The sequence below is a fragment of the Pinus tabuliformis genome, chromosome 4_1 (genome assembly GCF_031772625.1).
Source record: "Pinus tabuliformis cultivar Carrire ecotype Pingquan chromosome 4_1, CPIR1, whole genome shotgun sequence".
NCBI classification, from domain to species: Eukaryota; Viridiplantae; Streptophyta; class Pinopsida; order Pinales; family Pinaceae; genus Pinus; species Pinus tabuliformis.
Window position 1 is genome coordinate 310,379,025 of NC_142303.1, and position 20,878 is coordinate 310,399,902.

Consider the following 20,878-nt stretch of genomic DNA (forward strand, 5'->3'; position numbering starts at 1 on the left):
ACGATAAGGAAAGGCCTCGGATGCAATATATAATGAGATGGGAATGAGATGGGATTTATAAAGGTTTTGGGTCCAGGAAATCGAACGATGTGGGACTTCTGTGATATAAAGAAAAAGCCTCCCCCCCCCATATGTAGTTATTGAGAGATTTAGCACCAAGCACATGGGCCTTTTGTTCCAACACTCTGTCGTATAAGGAAATTCATAAAAGGGGCCTAAGAGTTACTTGAAAATGTTCGCTTTGAATAATTTAAATTCCCATGGCACGGTACACCGATAGCACAGTACAGAGATTTAAATTGGCGAATGGGTCAGCAGTGGTGATATTAAATAAGACATAGCCTGGCTACAGATCGATATGAGGAGGATTTAGGAAGTTTTAATGGCACAACATGGTGCTCTACTTTGTCACACAAAAAAGGACCACTTTGGCACATACATTTCCCACTCCACTCCCTACTACACCGAACATGTCACTCAAGCATTTAAAGGAGAATTGATAGAATTCGGTCGAGGAGTAGTGAACTGCCTCAAGCGGCTAAAAAGAGGCCGATGATAGCAGGGATGTGGCTCTATCCAAGGCCTCCACTGAACTAGCAAGGGGACACCTCCTCTTTCCTCTCTCAATTTTCTTTCTTTATTCATTTGTTTCTTCATTTTTTCCAAGAAAGGGATTCGATCCCTATTGTAATATTTGTTCAAAATAATACTCAGAGGGGGGGGTGAATCACTATTATCAAATCAATAAAACTTTTTCATTTCCATGTTAAGATTCATATATGGTACTTCAGTTAAGAATACTTGCGTATATATGCAACTGTTTTTAATGCAACTAGCGTATATCTAGTAAACTTATGACTCAGTTAGTTGGTCTTCAATGAGTGCATCAGAACATTATTAACCATAATAATAGTAAACAGGCGCAGTAAAATAGAATAGATCATCACACATAAGGAGCACACATGAACACCATGATATAAGGTGGAAACCCAATGTGGGTGAAAACCACCGGCTGCAATTCGTCTCTATCTTCCTTTAATAAGAAACATCTTTTTACAATAGTACTGGTGCAGTCTTATACCAGTACGCAGCCTTTTACCTGCAGAAAGCTACAACCTTCTTATCTCTTGTACTAGCAGATCCATTTACTAGTATGTAGGTGCCGGCCTACTGAAGGCTCCAACCTTCACTCGTTTTCCAGTTGCCCCTAGAAGGGAGCTACAACCCCCTGGCTCTTGTACTGGCCGATATTTTTACCAGTACGTAGGCGCCGACCTACTAAACTCTATGATCTTCCAGGGACCACGTTTCATACATTTTCATACTAGATCCACAAATACAAAACAATCACCACTGCAATACAATCATCAACTTATACCTACATCATCAATCTCTGAATCACCCAATAGTGAACCACTGAAACCAGAACACAGAATGGACAACAGAACTCTGCAACAATAACTAGACCCAACTGCAACTTCAAATATCATATCTCATAATCTATACACTACTATGAAGAACCAAACCAGCGTACATATGCACTTTCACCAAAGCCAACCCGCGTAAAGATCTGCAAATACTTACTCATAACATTGTAGCTGTTCCAGACATCATTCATACCTAGATCATAATATACAATACAACATGCGTCAATAATTCAGATCTAGTTTGTCCATAATCAAACCATATAATGATAAACATTCCAATCCCTAAGATCCTGATCCATTGTTCAACATCATCCACATGAGTGCCTCCTTGGTTTAGATCAAGCTAAGCATCACAAACCCATGACCAGCATACTAGATCTCACACTTGATTAGATATTCAAGACTTTCTCAATGCTTTTGCCTAATGATCTCCCACTCCTTTTATAGTCATAGGCCTTACTCAATACCATGGTCCAAAACCATTGAGAACCAATACTAGGGACCCAATACCTGGGTTCAACACTTCGGACGCAATACCAAGGACCAAAACCATAGGTCTAAATACCACATACATAAAAATAAGCTTTCCCACATGTACGTGCTTTTCTGTGCACGAAACTGCGTTCATACGCATACGCGACATTTGATCAGAAATCATGCTTGTATACGCGCCTTTGTATATAGTGAACCTGCGTGTATAACCTGTGTGTATACCCTTCTTGGTATATAGCGAACCTGCGTATATACACGACTTGGTACATAGTGAACCCACGTATAACTTGCATATGTACGCAACTTGGTATATAGTGAACCTGTGTATATACTCTTATTTCTTCATTCTTTGTAGTTTGATCATCAACTCTTTGCTACTGACCTGCTGCACTATGATTAGTCATCTGTGTGAGTTTCCATCAAGGACAACACTTGTGTCATAATGCCAACAATCTCCCCCTTTTGACTTGATGGCAACCACCACACCAAGTCACTCTCCCCCTTTGAAATCAAGGGCAAAGAGCGGACCAAGATATTATCTTCTTTGATATACATTCTGCTGTCCATGCTCCGCCTGAGTACATGCTGAAGTTTCTGATTGAGCTCCCCCTTTGTACATGCCAAGATGTACCAATCCGTCCATGCTCCCCCTGAGCACATGTAAGGTTTTGCAAAAGCATAACATGACTCTATACATACATCAATCTCCCAACCAAGTGGTGATTACACCAATTATGACTCAAGCACAAGAACCATTACATCATCCATCCCATGCATAGTGGGGTAACAAGATACATCATATGACTCACAAAGACCAAGGACCTAAATAGTACCATGATAGTTATCAGCAGCTATCATACATTGTATGATCTGCACTATAAGCATCTTAACCTGCAGTGCATTCTCTTGGTCAACCAACAATCAGTAGCAAGATATGTCAATAATCATCATCACCAACAACTTCTAACCATAATGCCAACAATGTATTATTCGAAGCATATGCTCCCCCTGAGCCTGTGCCAACCATCATATGCCACGACAAAACCATTTCCTGAGTCTGTTCTACTATTTTTCTTCAGAGCTCCATATACACGACTATGCAGTGTCTAACTTGCGTATATATGCAACTTATCTTCATGATACCTGCGTATGAGATTTAGAACACCGATGTTCCACACTTTTAGCTTCCTCTGAGTCTATCATGTCTGTGTACTCTGCTATGCCACATATTTCTGGCTGTACTTCCTTTTTCTTCCATACCTTTAACTGTGATGAAGTTTTCTCCTTTTGGTATGGTGTCCACAATCTTCTCCTGCATTCCTTTGCTATGTGTCCAAGCTTGTTACATGCATAACATCTTACATGTTTCATATTCTTTCTAAAACATTCAATGGCTTTGTGACCAAACATATTGCAAGAAAAACAATATCCCTTAAAGTATCTGGAACGTGATGATCTTTTTGAGTGATGGTCTTGAACCATTCTACTTTTGCATCTGGTTGCAACATGTCCAAGATTATGACATACATAACATTCAACATTATTCATCAAAGGAAATAATCATCTATCGCTTCCACAATTAGGAGAAAAATATTTTCCTTGAGGAATTTCATTCCTTGGCTATTGATGGGGTTGTCCTCTCATCTCCTTGTTGATCATTTTAGGTTTCTCATTAGAGTTCCTTGCCTCACCTTATGAGCTAGATTCACCTTCAGCAGATTCATAAAAACGAAGACCAGTTTTGATAGCAAGCGACCTTTGACTACTAAGATTATCATCCAAAATCTTAGTACTGTCTTGAAATCGTAATAGTTTATCCTTTTCTTCTAATTTACCTTTCAAAATATTTACCTCAACCTAATGTTTTCCTTCCTTTTCTAGACATTTCTTCTTCAAAACTTCCTCGGACTTTCTTCCTTCTTCCATTTGTTGCCTTAGTTTGAGAATCTCCTTTTCTTGTTCTTCATTCAGCTCCTGCAGCATTTGATGAACTCTGAAGGCACATTCCAGCTGAGATTTTAAGCTGATAATTTCTTCTTTGAGAACACTCTCCCTTTTGCTAGGTAGATCTTGTTGATCTATGAATTTATCTGATGCTTCATTTGCTTGCCCATCTTTAATTTGAGGTGATTCAGGATCTGAATACTTGGTTCCACTCATCGGCAGCCTATCATTGTTCCTTTCAGCTGTCTTCTTCCTTTGACGCATTTTCTTTCCCATTGTTCTATGGATCTCCTTCAAGCGATCAAGATTTTACAAAAGGACTTGATCTAATACCAATTGTTCGAAATAATACTGAGAGGGGGGGTGAATCAGTATTATCAAATCAATAAAACTTTTTCATTTCCATGTTGAGATTCATATACGCTACTTTAGTTAAGGATACCCACGTATATATGCAATTGTGTTTAATGCAACTAGCATATATCTAGTAAACTGATGATTCAGTTAGTTGATCTTCAATGAGTGCATCAGAACATTATTAACCATAATAATAGTAAACAGGTGCAGTAAAAAAGAACAGATCATCACACATAAGGAGCACACATGAACACCATGATATAAGGTGGAAACCCAATGTGGGTGAAAACCACCTACTGCAATTCGTCTCTATCTTCCTTTAATAAGAAACTTCCTTTTACAATAGTACTAGTGCAGTCTTTTACTAGTACGTAGGATTTTACCTACAGAAGGCTACAACCTTCTTAGATCTTGTACTAGCTGATCCATTTACTAGTACGTAGGCGCCGGCCTACTGAAGGCTCCAACCTTCACTCGTTTTCCAGCTACTCCTGGAAGGGAGCTACAACCCCTTGGCTCTTGTACTAGCTGATATGTTTACCAGTACGTAGGCGCCGACCTGCTGAACCCTATGATCTTCCAGGGGCCACGTTTCATATATTTTCATACTGGATCCATAAATACAAAGCAATCACCACTGCAATACAATCATCAAATTATACATGCATCATCAATCTCTGAATCACCCAATACTGAACCACTAAAACTAGAACACAGAATAGACAACAGAACTCTGCAACAATAACCAGATCCAACTGCAACTTCAAATATCATATCTCATAATGTATACACTACTATGAAGAACCAAACCAGCGTACATGCGCGCTTTCAGCAAAGCCAACCCGTGTACAGATCTGCAAATACTTACTCATAACTTTGTTGCTGCTCCAGACATCATTCATACCCAGATCATAATATACAATACAACATGCATCAATAATTCAGATCTAGTCTATCCATAATCAAACCATATAGTGATAAACATTCCAAGCCTTAAGATCCCAATCCATTGTTCATCATCATCCACATTAGTGCCTCCTTGGTTCAGATCAAGCTAAGCATCACAAACCCATGACCAACATACTTTATCTCACACTTCATCAGATATTCAAGACTTTCTCAATGCTTTTGCCTAATGATCTTCTTCTCCTTTTATAGTCTTAGGCCTTACTCAATACCATGTTCCAAAACCATTGAGAACGAATACTAGGGACCCAATACCTGGGTTCAACGCTTCGAACGCAATACCAAGGATGAAAACCATAGGTCTAAATACCATGAACCCAAAAATAAGCTTTCCCACATGTACGCACTTTTCTGTGCATGAAAGTGCATGCATACACATACGCAACTTTTGATCAGAAATCATGTGTGTATATGCACCTTTGTATATAGTGAACCTGCATGTATAACCTGCATGTATACCCTACTTGGTATATAGCGAACCTGCATATATACGCGACTTGGTAAATAGTGAACCTACATATAACCTGCATATGTACGCGACTTGATATATAGTGAACCTGCATATATACTCTTCTTTCTTCATTCTTTGTAGTCTGATCATCGACTCCTTGCTACTAACTTGTTGCACTATGATTTGTCATCTGTGTGAGTTTCCATCAAGGACAACACTTGTATCATAATGCCAACAATATTTAGGTAGGTGGTAGCAAAGCCTTACAGAGTCGAGACATCTAGTCTAGCATGACAGTTGGGGCTCGAGCTCAAATATTTTGATGATAACTCAAAGCTCTCTCCCTCTTCTTATAAATAGGGTGATGAAATCTATAACAAAGGCTCCATAATTTGTCACCAAGTAGGGCTGAACTCCGTGATGCCATTTTGGTTCTAATTTTCTTGTTGATGGGGGTTTCACTGATATCATTAATGAGTGTATGGACTGGTTATTCAACCCTTTGAGTTAAATGGTATTTTCCTATTGATTCCTAACATGATTAATGTGCAGTAAGTTTTCCCTTATATAACCTCATTTCACCATGTATTTCTTCTCTGAAATAGTATTAAGACAACTGCTATGTTTCTTGCTGACTAATGGATTTGTCTTCACTGCTAAATAGAAGAGAGTACCTGTGCAAGACCACATAATTACTTCTGTTATTTATATGCATGTAGTACCTGTAATCCTTCAGATTTACTTATGTTTGTGAGTAGCTTACAGTACCTATGGTGGCTCAAACTTACCTCAACTGTTGAACAAAGATTGATACCCATTACTATGCATGCCTGAAACTGTAAAATCAGCTCCCTCTATTTCTATCATTTCATTGGAAAACCATGGTTTAGGATTCTGTGTTTCTTACAACCCTATCCATCGAATTCCACTTTCTGCTAGAAATTAGTGGCTGAAGATTCTGTTGTCACAGCCCTCTACACCTAATTTCCTCCTTCTCCTCCCCCTCTCCTTCACCACTTGAAATTTAGTTCAAGATGTATCATTTCCATCAGTAGGCCATGTTAGGTTCCTATAACAATAGGAGTCATAATTTTTGAATGGCTGTGATTAAACCTGTAATATGTACATACCTTTGTGTTCTGCAAATGTTTTCCATATTCAAAAAATTAAAAAATGTAAAGAGGGTATGTCATAAAAGAATAGTCAAAGGACAAAAAAAAATGAATAAAAAGGTCAAAAAAGATTAAAAAAAATATGAACCCCAAATAAAAAGAAAAAAATACCATGGAAGTGTGCAAGTCAAAATGCCACTACTATTTACTTTTTGTGCAAAATAAATGATTGTGTGCAGTTTGTAATCTTTGCCACAATCCATGATAGTCAAAACGTTTAAACTTGGTTATTTCATGTTTCAATTTCATGTCTATAGATAGAGAATCAAAATCTCACCAAACTACATAATCTTGGAAGATAAGTAGATAGGTAGAGTAAATAAAAGGAGCTCGATTGTTTAATCTGAGCCCTTGGATGTAATAAGGTTAGAATTAGTCAATTTACTATTGTAAAGAGAGAAAATTGTTTGATAAGGGTTTGCTAGCTCAAATGCACCCTAATAAAAAGAAGTAAAAATGTTAGGATGAGTAGATGGGTAAGTAGTAGAAAGGTTGCAGAATTATGGTGATTGATTAGACAAAAGCATGTGTATCATATTTTTCATCATAAAAATTCCAAATGTGAAAGGCCACTCAATTATGCAGGTCGATATAAAAGTCAATTAATTAATTTCCCTCATTCATTTCACCTTTTACTTAACTAATTTCCCACAATAAAGTTCAAAGTATTTAAAAACCCTAAGTCAAAGAGGCTCAGAGCATTTCTCTGACTTTTGGAGGGATCAGACCCTCGGCTCAATGACTTATAGGAAATAAGTACTAAAACCCCTTGTAAACATTCATTCCCCCCTTCAATTCATTCATGTTCCCTAAAAATACTCTTTTCATAAAGTTAAAATTACTTTTACCTAGGTAAGGTGTTCATTCCCCCACATGACTCATTTTCATATCAAAAAACCCATAAAAACATTATATCCTAAGCTTTTATGTTATCGAAAAAGAAATAGAACATGAAATATCAAATACTTAGGGTATTGTGCCCCTTTCCACTCACTTTTCTAATTACTAATCAATTTATTAAATCGCGACTAAAAACCCCTTTTCCCCGTATGTATTTAACTACCACAATATTAATAAACCCTACCTTAGTTTAATTACATAAACTATAATATTACACAAAAACCCCAAAAATCCACTAACTAATCGACCTGCAATTATGTTAGTCTAAAAACCAAATTAAATCTTGCCACTAATCACCCCAATACCTTAACCCCTCCTTAATCCCTCATTAAACTAAAAATCACCGCGCTTAAACACCCGCGGGCACCCCACTACCTTCTGTGCAACTCCACTACCTGATCACCACACAATCACACCCCTCCATATTTGATGGCCCTCATTCATTTCGATCGAGCCCCGAAGTCAAAATGTTAACCGCCTACGAAGGGTTGTTTCCCGCTAGGCTCCCGAGGCTACGTGTTTCTTGACGAGTGGAATCGGGCGGCCTCCCCACAATACCACCAATCACCCAAAAGTTGCGTGATGGAAATCATTTCCTGCCCTCCCGCCATGCGCAAAAGATCCACTGTTCACCCCACTGCGCAAAAAATGACCGCTGTTCACCCATACCCGCCAATTTTGACTTTCCCGCATAAAGCCAAAAAGCCCCAAATCATTCATTTTTATCATTTGTTCAAATGTAAACCTCCATGCATGCACCTGTTAACGCCGAAGCTATCAACCCACAAACAATTGCACCTTTAAGTCTCCACAAAGCTCCCATATTGCCTTCCAACCTACTCGAAGCCTTTTCAGCCATTCACAATTGCCAGTCACCTGGTTCAGACCTAATTTTCTTCAATTCCAGGTATTTAAGCCATAATTCACTAGAAAACCTCTCAAATTTCAAGAACCAGTTACTAAGTTTTTTAGTTAAAGTAAAAATTAATTAAAGAAACTCAAGTAACTTACCCTTACACTGTACTCAACCACCTTTTCCCTAAAAAATTTAAAATCACCTCCCCCAATCTCAAATCCACAAGAACTGAGAATGGCTGCCCCAATTGCCATGGATGTGAGACTAATTTCCTCTCCTCACCTAGACTTAGACCACCTCCCCCTAGCTAATAAATGTTTCCAAATTAGGGACACCTCTGTCCATGAATCCCCCCTCAAATTATACTGTTGATACAAAGACCAATACCTAAACCATGCTGATAAAATTGGTCTTTAGGAGTCCAATTTACCTAAGTACCAATTCCCTGAAGTTCATATTTTCCAAGAAATTGTCCATTACTACCATGCAAACTATATCTCCAGCTAAAGAGTAGTGATGTCCCCTAACCAGACTATACTTTTCACCATCACTGTTGAATCAATTAATGAAATGCTGCAACTTCAACTAGGAAAAAACCTAACCCTATTTCAATTGGCGACCTATTAGACCAATTCCCTAAGCTTACCACTCCAAACTTGCTGAGATGTTCCAAACCTTCATTGTAGAAGAAAAGCATATTCCAAAAGACCCTCCTCCATATGTGTATACCATATTTTCCAAATTTGGCCAGGACATTGTAGCAATGATATCCAGTATCGTAGGTTATACCTCTAGTGAATATATATATAAAATCATCCTGGTTTCCATGTCCATCTTCACTCCAGGACATCCTCCTATTGTCATTTATGATTATGACAATTTTATATCCAATAGGATGCATGGCCAGTTTCTTAGGATGAGTAATGAGAGAGTTCTCAAGTATTCCTCTGTTTTGTATCACCTTTTTATATACTATAAAGCAGATAAGTTCCCCTTTACTCTCCAAAAACTTGATACAAAAGGTTACCCTAGGTTAGTGATTTTATGGACTCCATTGATACATAAATATGACTCCCCATATTCATATACAGACTTTGTAGACTTATTTGTACATCCCATTGTGAGAATGTTGCTAGGAAGCCCTCCTCCAAGAATCAGTTCAGATATAAGGAGGATCCTGCAACTCGTGAAACAACACAAAGTGGGGGATTGGTACATGTACGAAAACCACACTGAAATTAGAATTTATGGCTATGAGCTAGCCCCATATAAACTACCCAGATACCTCCCAACGAGGTTATTTGCTCTAGAGCACTACAGGAAAATAATCAATTCATATGAGGTGCATTTTGTCAGAGCCAAAAAGAAGGCCCAGTTGAGGATTAGAGACCAGTTAGGCCCCTTTATTTGCAATAGTAGAGAAGCTAGAAAGCAGGCAGATCAAATTCTTCAAAGACTAACTTTGGAATAGAGCTTCATGTGGAGATATGATCTCTTGGACTTCATCTGCAATAGAAGGCAGAAAAACAAGATGGCTCCCTACATTCACCATTGAATCCTTGAAATAGAAAAATATGCAAATCAATTGGAATGGGTGGAGAATACTTTAGTGGATAGGGATAGCATTGAAGTTGCTGTTGAAAACACTGTAATTGATCTAGAGAAAAAACTTGATGAGGGTTCTTTCCTACAGGTGTTAGGAGGATCTCAGCTTCAAGAAGAATCACAGGTACATCAAGAATCAAAAGTACCAGAAGAGTCACAAACAACAGAAGAACTAGAACAATCAGAGAAAATAGAGAGACTAGAGGCCACCACGAGTAACCCCCTAGTCTTACAGACCCCTCTAAATGCGGAGAAAAGCCTCAAAAGAAATAGGAAATGGGCTACTCCCTTAGGAAGAGTAACATCACAGGCCTATGCAGAGACAAGCCAAGAAAAGAGACAAAGAATAAATCATGTTTCAGAATAGGAATATACAGAGGAGACAACTGATGTTACAAGCACTGAAAGAGAAGGGACCAGGCATGCCACTCCCTCTAGAAGCATACTAGAATCTTCCACATCACGTACCCAAATATTGGAAAGACAACAAAGTGTGGAGGTATCCTCTTTCAAGATGCCAGTAGACAAGGAATAGGACATCAAAGAAAGATACAAAGAGATAAAGGCCAGAAATGAGAGGTTGAAAGCGCAGACCTATGCACAGCATTTGAAGATGACCCTTACCAATCAGACAATGTTTATGTCAGCCTATGATGTAAAAGAGGGGAAAATGCAAATAACATTCATGAAGCCCACTACTTAGCAACCGAGAACAATAGCAGACTTCAAAAAGATAGACTTCGAAGTACTGGCAAAGGACATTCATCCTATTGACTAGATTGAGCTTCACAAGTAGATAGGGGAGATGATTTACTCCTCTCGGACAGGGAAAGCCATTTCTTCCCACCAATTGCAAAACTCCCTAAATAATATATCAGCACAGTTCCAGTTGGAGAAGGCCTCTTCATAGGCCAAAGATACCAGAATCAATTCCTTAGAGGACTTAGTCATTGAGTTGGGACACGATCCCAAAGATGTAAAGGCCACATAAAAGTTAATAAAGAAGAAGAATGATGATATAGCTGCTCTGAATAAATAGCTTAATATTCCCCAGTTGCGTCACCCACAAACTGTAGAAGTCTTGGAAGCACAAAAAGGACATGAAGAGCTCATGGACTTAGTCCTAAAGCTAAATGAACAACTAAAAGAGATAGAGAAGGAGTTGGACATTTTGATTCAGTCTAAGAAAAATGACTTGGCAACAACTTCCACAACTTCCATTCCCACAGTAACAACAATAGTTCCTTCTACATTGGTATCACCATTAGCACCAACAGCTCCACTTGCCACAACACTGGTAATCACAACTGAATCTACAGCAATAGGCACATCAACAAAGAAAACAACAGAGCTAGTAAAATCCATGGAGGAGATGTCCATCTAGGCAACAGAGCTCAAAAGCATAAAGGGGAAAGTGGCAAGCTTAGAAAATGACTGTAAGATTGCCCAAATTCAACAAAGAGAAGAAACACAAAAGGACCTAAGGATGGGTGAGAAAATTAAAGTCCTAGAGAAATATTTAACACTGTAGAAGCCACTAGGATAGACCAAAGAAATGCTCTGGGCCAGTCAATGATATTTGGCCATCAATTCAAGTTATATTTGAGCAAACTGAATTGGTGAAGGTAGCCACTGAGGCTATCCAGAAAGTAATGGAAGAGTTAGGAGACCAACCTGAGGATGCAAATCAACTCATCCACCTCCTAAACAACAAAAACAGACATGAGCTCCATGAGCTTCATGTAGAGGATAGGACTGAAGCCATCCTAGAGGTCAAAAGGGTTGTTTCAAAAAGAAACCTTATGCTCAACTTGGAAGAAAAGTGCCACAACATGCAGGTGGCCTTTGAGAGGTTTATGGCCGAATTTCAAATTTTGAGGGACAAAGGCCTTCCTAGTCCTATTGTCATCCATGATAAACTCACGACCCAATTGGACTACACTGACAGACTTAGGAAATTGGCTAAGGAACAAGTCAGTACTTTAGGTATAAAGGCCCTGCCAACTAGAAAAGTGTTGTATGATACTTTGGAGAACCTATTTTTCCCAAAGCATGAAGTGAAACATTTGTTTGTCACTAAGCCTAATTTTGCTAAGTACACAGAGGCAGACGAAATTTTACAAGGGAATGTTGAAAGTAAAGCTACCTGAGGATGAATGGTGGGAAAAAATAAGAGCTTTACTATGAAATGTTTTACATCAGAAGGTTACCATAGTAAATCTGAAGCCATCCAGATGAAACAGGGAAAGACAGATCAACAGGGTCAAAGAGTAGTAGGGTCAAAGAGTATCAGTGAAAGATCAAACTGAAGAAGATCCCAACGTACAAATATCAGCCAGCTTAAAGGGCTACAACTCAACTGCAAAAGCCAACACTACCACAATAAAAGGGACAACATGATGCAATTTTTCATCTATCTCTATCTTAATGCTTGAAGATATTTTTATTTCCTAAATTAAATCTCAAACTGTTATGAGATATTTTTTACTTAGTTTGTGTATAATACTTCATATTTCGAAGTATTTATGGTGGATTCTAAGACATTTCTATAGACTTTTTCTCTCTATTCTATGTTTTATTGTATCAATGACTGGATTGGCTTGCTGGATCAAGGAATAAAGCTCAGATATTTTACAGGATTCTTGTGTAAAGCGATATACAAATAAGTATTCTCTCATGTTTACTGTTATTTATCTTATGTGTCTCCATAATCTTGTTTGTTTCTCTGAAATCTAAATGGATGGCATGGAATGATATTTCAGAAATTGCTTGAATGCACTTTGTCTTGACTGTTTACATTTTAAATGTTTTATATTAAACTATCTTATTCAGGGAATTCTTAACTTCTCCCTTGCTTCTGTGGTTTCTCCCCTTGGTCTATAGCAAAGGATTCTTAATTTCCCTTTGTTCATGATCACCTTCTTCCCTTCATTCTGATCTCGGTCCAAGGATTCTTCATCGCCCTTTCACCCTGGTTAGAACCATTTTATCCATTAGACCCGAATATTTGCCATTTTCTTTTCTAGCCTGTCGTGTGAAAATTCCCTGTAATGATCTGGTCCAGTTATGTTATCCATTGATTGAGTCCATAGCCAAATGGCTTGAAGACCTAGCTTTATCCATCTGTTCCAATAGTTCCACCACCCAGCCTTCAATCAAAAATCAAAACCCCATGAACACTAAGAACTAACCTAAAATCTAATAAAAACAAAGCTAAATCATAAAGAGAGAGCCCTCTCTAGACTTGGTTTGGCTAGAACATGAGCCTAAAAGATTGGTTTGTGGTTACCTTAGATGATTCTTTCTTTTAATAACTTCTAGGGAAAACTTCTGAGTGATAATAGGCCACCAGAAGAAGAAACCATTTCTCTTTGATATTGCTCCATATACCCCTAGCATTTGGATCCATGAATTGGCTTACATATACCTCTTTGAAGGCTTATTGAGCCAAGCCCCTCCTATTTCCTTTTTATTTTATGTCACAATTGGAGTGTTGCAACCCCCTCACATATAACCTTACAAGAATTCCCCTATTTAAGATGTCCTAGGAACTGGTCTATAATCAACCCAGCGGCTATCTCGAGGGATTTGTCTTTGTATCCTGTTGCACTTGTGCTAGAGGTGAAATATTTAGCTACAACAATTTCCTTAGTCATCACATTGATGGTAGCAGCAAGATCAATCAAGGTATTAGGGACTATAAGGCCATCAATGTGCACATATACTACTGGGCTTCTAGGGTATATATATTTCGGGAAGATCAACCTCCCAACCATCAAATTAGATAATTGCCCAAAAATATTTATGGTGTGGGTATCTCTTTTTCTTATTCTAGTATTTTTTAAATATTTCTCCTTGATGAGCTTATTATATATGGGGACATTTTTAATGGCCTAGAGAATGGGTATCTTAACACACAAATTCTTCAATTCTCCAAGAAGTTCAACCTCTTCTGGGGTGTGCTGGCTAGGGTGGATCAATTTCTTAGGAAAAGGAATTGGGTTGATTAGGAATTTTAGGTTTCTTAGGTGGAGAAGGATGAGAGCTTTGGTTGAGGTTGGGGTGGAGGCACTAAATTAGGAGGCTAGTTGACTTGAGGCCTCCACCCTTGTGATGGGTTGCCCCATTGAGAATATTGGAGTGGATATTGTTGAAAAGGATGGTTGACAAGTTGAGGAGGATATGGAAGAGCATCAGGCCAAGGAGGTGTGGACCGGGATGGATGAGTGGAAGAGTACCATGGTTCCAAAGTTGCATTCTGATTTGGATTATAATAAGAGTAGTGTGCACCTTGAATACCTTGTTGATATGGTTAAGGTGCTCGAGTCTTTTTTTGATTAATGCAACAATGTTTCTCTAACCCAACTTCTAGCCCTTGGTATACAACTTTTAGTCGTGCCAAAGAAAGTCACTTATTTCTTGCATGATTTTTTTCATATCCTAGGGAGACTTCTATGACATTCAATGGGCATTCATTCCTAGTATGTATTTTCGTGCATCTAGGGAAGAAAATAGCTAGTTCCCTTTCTTCTTCCTCCTAATTTAGTTTTATTTTCATGGTATCCATTTGCAATGAAGAGGTATGAAAAATTTCACTCTTTAAATCCTCCAACATGTTCCCTATCTCATGCTTGATGGATGTTGTGGAGGTAGAGGAACTGACCAAGCCTTGACTAGCCCTACCCTTCTTCCTGATAGCACTAGAGTGATTCTTGAACATAGTTTTGATGTCATCATAGGATAACTAATATATATCTCCTCCAGATAGCATGTTGAGCGTTTCTAACATATCCTCCATGATTCCTTAGAGAAGAACTAGCTTGAGTGATTCAAGATCAAGGGTATAGTTGGCCCTCCTATAACTAAGTTGAAATCTCTCCTCATAGTCTTCTAGGGATTCATCAAGTCCAAGGGTCATCTTAAAGATTTCTTCCTTGGATTATTTGGACCTACAGTAGTCCCTATACTTTCTATTGAAGGCATGCTGCATTTGGGCCCAGATAGTGATGCTACTACCCCTAGGTAAACCCATAAACTAGTGCAAGGTTGCATCCTTATTGGTATAGGGGAATAACTTCAACTTCTGTTCATCAAAGGCATAGTCATAGGTCCTACAAAAAACAAGAAATTGAAACATGAAGGTGTTAGGATCCTCAGAGGTTAAGCCATGGAAGTGTGGAAGAGTAGCGGGGCTTATGTTCTTCATTCTAGCCTCTCCATTAGTCTCTCTAATAGGGAAAACCTCATTGTCTCTTTCTTCAGCCATAGTTTAGGTAGGTGATGTTGGTTCCTTTTCTTCCCCAATAGGTTCAAAAATTTCAGGTTGCTCGCCTAGAGGGTCTTCTAACTCCCTTGTTTCTAGAGATGGAAGCTCATAGTCACCAAAGAAGAGTGAAGGTTCATTGTTTGAGGGTGTGGGAGTTTTTGGTAAGAATTTGCCTTGATTATCCCTACTCCTATGAGGCATGAAAGAAATTTTTTTTTCACTTTTTCAAAAACTGTATGCAACACATAAAATAATGCTTAAGAAGAAATGACATCTACCTAGACACGTCCTTGGAAATGGCATGAAATTGGTGAGCCCTAGTATTGCACCAATAATGTCACAACTCCCAAGGGCTCCTGAACTAAAATTATCAGCTTGGGGTTCATAAAAAACTTAGAGGTGATAGTTTTATATGCATAGCAGATTTGATTCCACCATCAATTATGACATGAAATCAAAAGCGCTCAAACACCATTCCTCCTACTAAAATAGAATGAAATATTTTTTATGAAGGTACAATTGGAAATTACTTCTAGCTATGAAAGTGAAAATGATATTGACTCAACTTGTAATTGTTAACTAATCAATTCATAAAAGGACAAAGGCTAATCTACTTACAGAAAGAAAGTCATTTTATCTTGCAAAACCCATCAAACTACCATATCTACTTGCAGAAAGGAAAACATTTTATCTTACATAATTCATCAACTACCAATCAAAATTTCACATACCATCTAGCTAGTTCACAGTTCCTTGCAAATAATTTGCCTACTTTCATCATACTTGGGATCAAAAAACTAACTCTACTATGTTTTTGCAGTGAAGGAAATGAAGGGTTGGAGTCACATAGGAGCTTCCCTTGATCATCAAATCATAGCTTGGATGTCACTAATCATCTAGACTAAATCAAAGCTATAGTGGCGAACAAAACTAATGAAGGAAAATGGTGCTATAGGCTTGTTACACGTGGCTACTACAGGAGGTCCTGTATTGCTAGAGGAGGGCTAGTAATGTTACAACAGGGCTTTAGAGTGGCTTTTAAAGGTGAAAATTATGTCTTGTGGCTACGAAAATGTGGATGGTAGTTGAAGAAAATGAAGTGAGGTTGGGTTAAACCCCTAGCCAAGATGAGGACCCCTCAGAGATTTTTCTTGTGTTAGGATGAGTACTCATGGTATACTAGGTAAGATGACTTATGAAATAGAGTTTTGGGACATAATTTGAATGGTGGAAAGAGAAGATGAAGGAGCTCAATATGGAAGAAAGAAAGCTTCCCTTCCCTACAAAAAAAAAAAAAGCCTTGTAATCAAGCAGATGCATGCATCCATTTATCATTAGCAAAATAAGATAAATTATGATGGAAAAGATGAGTTGAACTTAAATAACATCTATTATATTCCGTAACACTAATGTAATCACTAAATTGACTTCTAAGCTAGAAAAAGAAAATGTAAAATGGGACAATTAACACTAATATATTTCCAAGAAATCATAAACACAATATTTTTGGACTGTGGTTTTGAATCCTTCCACTCATTCTCCCACAAGGGAGGTGATGTAGAGGATGCAATCATAGGTTTATAATATATTAATCTCTATTGAAACGCAAGAAACTACGAACTGCTTGGAATCAAGAAGAAACATAAGTACAAAGAGAGGGACCAAGTCCTTTGCGTTGGGCCCAAACCCAGTGGTCTCAACCCTCTGGAACTAAATTTGATGCAACATAAAATATAACTTCTCATTACCAAAAAGTGCAGGTTACATATATCACATAAACATTCAAAGTAACAATGTCAAGCTTCAATCTCAATAGCTACACCTAGCTGAACAAAAACTTCAAATCCTAATGAGCTCCTCTTCTTGTTTATTTATACAAAAGGACAATTGAAGCATCTTCCTTGAAAGTAGCAATGATTCCCTCCTTGATCTCGGAAATGGTGGATCTTGTCTCTCTTGATCTTCACCTAGACTAGGAGTCACTCGACTTCTAATGAATTCGAAATGGTGAGAGAGGAGATTGTGATCGCAAGTCAAGTTTAGGGAGTTAGGAAGGTGGAAAAACACCCTATATTCTCTCCTAATTGTCTCCATCAAGCCCTTGTATAGTAATAGCCTAGAAACTACATATTTTTCCTACAATTAAACCAAATTAGGCCACATAATATGAAAGACACCTTTTACTCCATTTACTAAGCATAAGATAACAAAACTTGTGAATTAATGTGGGAGAAGGATAGTTCTAAGGTTGGAGGATGGCATAATGATCTTTAAAATTGACCTATTATTGGGACTCATCACCAACCTCTTATGAATGCAGGTCACCACCTGATGTAGCCACTATTTTACCTTTCATACAATGTTCAAACTAAAAATAGGGGCAAATACATATACAAATAAATACCAATTCGATTCACTGTAGAAATGTACCTTTTCTCTTGGTCCTCTTATATTCCACAAGATCTCTAGGAATCACACAACATCACCCTATCCTCTTCTCACAACTACATATACACTACTCTTAGCCTGCTAGTCCATAGTCTCTTTGAAATAGTCTACTTAAGTTGAAAAATTTGGTCCAGTTTAACAACTCTCACACTCTCTACTCTAATCTCTTGAGAACTTACAACAATTTTTTCTTCCCCCGCATTTCTCAATGGAAATCACTAGTTTTATTCCTCTGTTGCACTCTGATCACTGTTGTCTTTGCTACTTATTTCCACACTTCCTAAGTGTACCTTGTATGGCTCCTCCATGTTGTTTCCGCATATGATGCTAGAATTATGCTACTACATTAAATAAGAGAATGGGTTACTAAGCACTTCAACAAATCTCTGTGTGATCCTCCATTCTGAGAATTTAATCTCAGTCCACTTGCACACTCTAGTAAGGCTCCCCATGCTTATTGAATTTATCATAGAGCTCATAATGTACTCCAACATGGCTCTATTCTTCCATTAATTTGTTGAAGCATGCAAACAACATCAAAGATCTCTTACTTCTACTTGCGACAAAATCCATTATCTACTCCTAAATGTTATGGTCCTGGCTGCCTTGAACCAATGATATTTGACAGTGGTCATTCACTCCATCAACCAACTCCTTTGGTTTGTATTTACTCTCTAGTTTTTGACCCATTCATCCTTTAATACTATATATTGTTGTATCGGAGCCATACCTCTTCATAAATTATATTAAAAGAACATTACTAAATCACACAATTCTTATTCCTTTAGCCCCTTAGTGCTTAGCCCCTTATCATTTTCTTTCTCATATGATCACTGCCTAAGAGTGTCATCTTAACTCTTAGGTGTTGCAATATCGAATCCCTCATATCTCCTAAATTTTATTCAAGTGATGCTACGATGAAGCAAGGTTCCGAGCTCCTTTCACTTGACGCTTTCCTATTTTTCCTACATGGGACTGGGCGCTGTGACTGGTGGCTTAGATTTTAGGTGCTAAGGCCTTCAGATCCTACCAAGAGCCTATATTCCTTTATGTTTTCTCTTCCACCCTTGGTACTTTTGGTTTTCCTTGACCAAGAACCAACACCTTAGAGCTCTTGTATATTAGAACTTTCTCATAATTCAATTAGAGGGGTCCATGAAATTTCGACCTCCGAAATACCTCCTACGTGGCATAAAATATCACTTAGGAGCTTAGGGCTTCTCTTCACCCTTAGTCCTTTTGCTCTCCCATGACCATGTTTTAGTTACATCAAATCCCCTTTATCAGATCATAAATTTTCTATAGAAAAATTGGACAGGACTTACAAAAACTGAAACCTTGGAGATGCCATCATGTTGTTGTCATCACTCCACGCGGTCTCTCCTTAGTTGTGACATGTGTCAACTTGATTTGTACCATTAACCCACCAAAAATGTTGAATCAAATGTCCACATGTCCACTGTACAACCATGCCATGCTAATATCATTTTCCAATTCATCTCCTCAAGTGAATCACTTGCTTCCATGTGTCTAACTAGAGTAGAGAAAAAGGGCCCATTGGTCCTTGGTTTTTAAACAATTTCCTTTGTATTTATTCTCCTTTGCAAGCCTTGGTACTTTCAAAGAGTTGAAATTTATAAGGACTTATGAGGTTCTGAGGTTTTCATAACCTCAACCTTCTAATATTCTAATATGCCCTTTGCTCTGATGTTTTGATATTGGGTTATGATGTGCTCTGTTCCGATGACATCTAGCTCCTAATGTTTCAATATGCCCTTTTCTCTAAGGTCTCAATATTGGGTCTTAATGTGTTGTGACCTTTGATTTGAATCAGAATTTTATCTCAAAATAATTATAAGGGACTTTGACCTCTGCTATTCTATCCTCCGACGGTCGTGATATGCTCACTTGCTCTGATATTATGACCTGCTTAAGGGTAACTGCAACAGCCAATAACTTTTGATCCATGAGGTGATTTGAAATCTTTAACACGCCATTAGAAAGATCTTCCAGATAAATTTCCAGTGGATAAGGTCTGATGTAGGCTTTGACCCCATATACTACCTGAGAAATGGCTACAGACTCTTTTCCTCAAAGCTAGTCTGGTTGACATCAATGCCAACATACCAAATGCCACCAACCATTCAGACAATGCCAACTATCCAATAAGATTTTTTGGTAATTGAGTAGGTTGTAATAGAAGAGGTTTACTTGTGGTCAATTGAGGGTGAAATTGAGGTTGTGGAGGTTGTGGTGATTGCGAATAGTATTGAGACTATTATAGAGGATACTGAGGGAAAGATTGAGGATATTGTGGATTTCAACCATAGGACATGGGGGCTTCACTAGGAGAGCAATAGGATTCCACGTGTGTTCATATTGGGGGATATATATTGACAAAATAATGATATAATATATTGAGAATATAATAGGGGGTAATGATTTTTTATATGTTGTGTATAAAAAATGGAGCTCAAAGTTAATGAAAAAATATAAAGGGGTTATAAAAAATGTTAATTCAAAAATGGATACGTACAATATCTAGTAAAAGTAGGGTTTTGTAAATTAGGAATGCATATTGGGTTTTTATTGGTAGGGGGTTAAATAAAGTGATTTTTAGAGGTATTTTCCAATATATACTCAAATTAAAGGTTTTTTTAGTATGCCATGAATGCGCGTTCTATGTGAGAGGTTCATTGAATGGAGCCCCCATGCCATAGGATCCTTTCCAACCTTATGGCCACGATTGGAATTGAGACTGAGGTGGCTAAGGTTTCCATGGTAGGGGTGTGCTCCAAATATTTTGATATTGTTGTGCATATGATTAAAATTGTGATTCGGGATCTTTCATCATACCTGGTTAACAAGGTCTCTTAGGAGCAACAAAGAAAAGTTTTTATGGTGTTTGAATAGTTTCATTATCTTCTTGGTAAACAACTTTTAACCTGGGTAGTTATGGGGAATATTTTGTAGCACGTGATTATGCATAGATGA

The 20,878-nt window shown here is 38.0% G+C and overlaps 1 pseudogene; it reads right to left on the reverse strand.

The window, feature by feature from the left end:
* Positions 1-8,568, reverse strand: part of LOC149175528 (putative methyltransferase PMT21) — a 41,524-nt pseudogene extending 32,956 nt beyond the window's left edge.
* Positions 8,569-20,878: the final 12,310 nt, after the last annotated feature.